At 32.9% G+C, this 3,136-nt stretch overlaps 1 long non-coding RNA gene across 1 annotated transcript; it reads left to right on the top strand.

The window, feature by feature from the left end:
• Positions 1-299: 299 nt before the first annotated feature.
• On the top strand, positions 300-1,792 carry LOC126760200 (uncharacterized). Its single transcript, XR_007667159.1, has 3 exons — positions 300-631; positions 690-1,415; positions 1,487-1,792. It is a non-coding gene; the product is annotated as an uncharacterized LOC126760200 (long non-coding RNA).
• Positions 1,793-3,136: the final 1,344 nt, after the last annotated feature.

The following is a 3,136-nucleotide window of genomic DNA, read 5'->3' as shown; positions in this document are numbered from 1 at the left end:
CAGTTCCATTAAATAACTACACGTTTACTTGTTTTAAAATTAATAAATTTTGTGGTTTTTTTCTATCCATTTCAAAATATATTCATATATTTAACATAAATATAGCATATCAAAATATTTTTTTTTACGCAAATAAAAAAAAATTAATGCTAACGCTTAAAATGCGCCTAATTCATATCATAAAAGTTTACGTACACCCATGATTATCTATAGAAATCAAAAGTAATAACAAAAGTTTTAGCGGTTTTTGGCCTACATTTTGTTACAATTATTGTCCCTAGACGTCGACGTATCAGTGTTGCTACATGTAGGGAAAATTCCCTACACGTAGGGATTTAAGTCGAAAAAAATGGACGTGGGGAAAAAAGGACAGATTTTTATATATAAGTAAAATGTAGGGATTTTCCGACAAAGCAAAATCGAAATTTCTATGTAATTTTTTTTCGGTCAAAATACAAATAAGTCTATTTGGCAACTTTTTATCAAGAATATGTTCGAATGGCAGCATTAAATCGGTTTCAACTTCACGTTGTCAAAGGCAACACTCTGAAAAAGTGTTTGTATGGCAACATGCTGGCGTCGCATATAATTCGTTTGCCGCTTTTTAATTTGATTGCTGACTTTTTGTGAGGTAAGTCTGAAGTAAATTTAAAAGCTTTTGCTTTTATTGACAAAAACCATTTTTACAGAAATGAGTTCTTCAACAGAATCGGACGAGAGTATTGCAAAGAGCCGCAAATATCGTAAACAAAAGTTTACAAATAAATAGCTAGGAGACGAAAGATTCAAGGTTTGGTTACAAGCTTTGGCCGGTGAGTCGTTTAAATGCAAATGCGCTGCCTGCAACAAAATTTTAAATTGCGGCAAGTCTGATTTATTGAAACACGCAGAAACAAAAGCACACCAGAAAAATGTAAAAGCCATAAGCAAAACGAGCAAATTGAATACGTTTTTTAAGAGAAACGTAAATGCAGAAGGGGATATAGATAAAAAAAAATTTGAAATAAGACTCAGCATGTTTTTCGCTGAACACAATGTCGCTTTGACAGTGGTAGATCACCTAATCCCACTTTTGAAAGAAATAGTGCCGGATTCTGAAATTATAAAAAATGTTGATCTTGGGAGGAAAAAGTGCACCAGCATAATAAAAAATGTAGTAGCAAAAGAAGAAAAGGACAACTTGGTAAATAAGTTAAAAGTAAACCCGTTTTCCGTAATGATCGACGAGAGCACAGATATCGGCCTCAATAAGCATATGTGCATCCTGGCCAGGTTTTACGACGAAGAAAAGGGACGAGTTGTGGTAAAGTTGTTGGATCTACTACCAATAGGAGCTGATTGCACTGCAGATGCTCTATATAAGACTTTTAAGGAATTAATTTTATCCCTAGGAATTCCATTTAATAACATAATTGGTAAATAAAATAAAATGGTCATATGTATATTCTAAATTTTAAAGTCGTTTTTTATTCCTTATATTTTTAAGGCATGTGCAGCGACGGCGCAAATGTTATGGTCGGGAAATGCAATTCATTCGCTTCCAGGTTGATTAATGACATTCCAAACGTGGTCGTTGTAAAATGTATTTGCCATTCGGCAGCAATTATTGCAAGTAAAGCTTGCTTAGCACTGCCAAGAGCACCCGAAGATCTTTTGCGGCAAATCGGTTCGTATGTCTCTGGAAGTTCCAAGAGATGTGCGCAATTGGAAGCTGTGCAGGAAATGTTAGGTGGGAGGAAAAAAAAAATCCTAAGGATGTGTGCAACTAGATGGATGTCACATCATAGGTCAAAATTTCATTAAAAAGTCGGAACTTAATACTACTTGTGCTGTTAGATCACCGCATATTTCTCTACCAATCGAAGAAGTTTTTTTTGGGCATGAGTGCATCGATCTCTTAACAACTATTCCGAAGGCTGCTGCAAACAAAATAAGAATGGATTGCCTGCAGTTTTACATTATTGCTTTAGAAGAAATACAGCGAAGATTGCCCCTTGGAACAGGTATATTTACAGAAATGGAGTTTTTAAGTCCCGAAATTGCAATGGGGGTAAAAGGAAACAAAAATGATTTCACATTTAAAAATATTTGCAGCAGATTTAATGTAGATGCTTACGCTCTTCTACAAGAGTGGAGAACTTTTGAGTTTAATTTTAAGAGCGATGAAAAAGATAATCTTTTAAAGATGGGCACTGAAGAGTTTTGGAGCAATATCACTAAAATGAAAAACTTTAATGACAATTTTCTTTTTCCTACTATATCAAAATTAGCCAAGTTCGTTTTAACACTACCACATGCCAATGCAGATTCCGAAAGAATTTTTTCTATAGTTACAGATGTTCGTACGAAAAAAAGAAATAAGTTAAGCCATGCAAATTTAACTTCGATTTGCATAATCCGCTCTTTTTTGCAAGACGAAAATCTAAATTGTTGCATTTTTCAGTGCAAGGAATCGCATCTAAAAAAAATGACAGCGTCTGAACTCTACGACCATCATTAATATTTTTTTTTTTTGCATTGTGGTTACATCATGCTTAAAGTATATGTTTACTTGTTTTTTGTTTGTTTAGTTTTTTTTTAACCAAATAAATTAATGTCGCCTTAGTTAACCATCCGTTTGATTGGATCATTCCTGTTGTACCTATGCTAGTCTAATTTAAAACATGAAATGTATTTAAATGAAATGAATTTTTTTCTTTATTTATTTGTATATATATATATATGCATGTGTACACATACAAGGCAATGGTGCACATATTATATTTTTATGTATTATACATATTTAATATTATAATAAATGTTCCAAATGTCTAACCTTTTGTACTTTAAGGTCAAACTTTTTTTGTTTTCTTTTAATATTGTAAGAAATGATTGGTAAAACTTGTAGGGAATTTTGTGGGGAAAAATTTTAAACAGCGTAGGGAAAAGTGGGGATTTTTTTCTTCTTTGGTGGGGATTTTCCAAAAAATTATGTACCATCACTGCGACGTATGCTCTCCACTTAATTTCTAGTATTATTTCCGGATATTTTGACCCACAAGTCGATTATCCAGTTTTTTGGCCTTATTTGAATGAAATTCGATGTCTTCGAATACGGTTTTCCAAAAAGTTTCAGATATTTTGAATAGGATTAATG

This window comes from Bactrocera neohumeralis, chromosome 5, assembly GCF_024586455.1.
Source record: "Bactrocera neohumeralis isolate Rockhampton chromosome 5, APGP_CSIRO_Bneo_wtdbg2-racon-allhic-juicebox.fasta_v2, whole genome shotgun sequence".
Taxonomy (NCBI): domain Eukaryota; kingdom Metazoa; phylum Arthropoda; class Insecta; order Diptera; family Tephritidae; genus Bactrocera; species Bactrocera neohumeralis.
The sequence above is the reverse complement of the archived record's forward strand: the minus strand, read 5'-3'. Positions and strand labels throughout refer to the sequence as shown.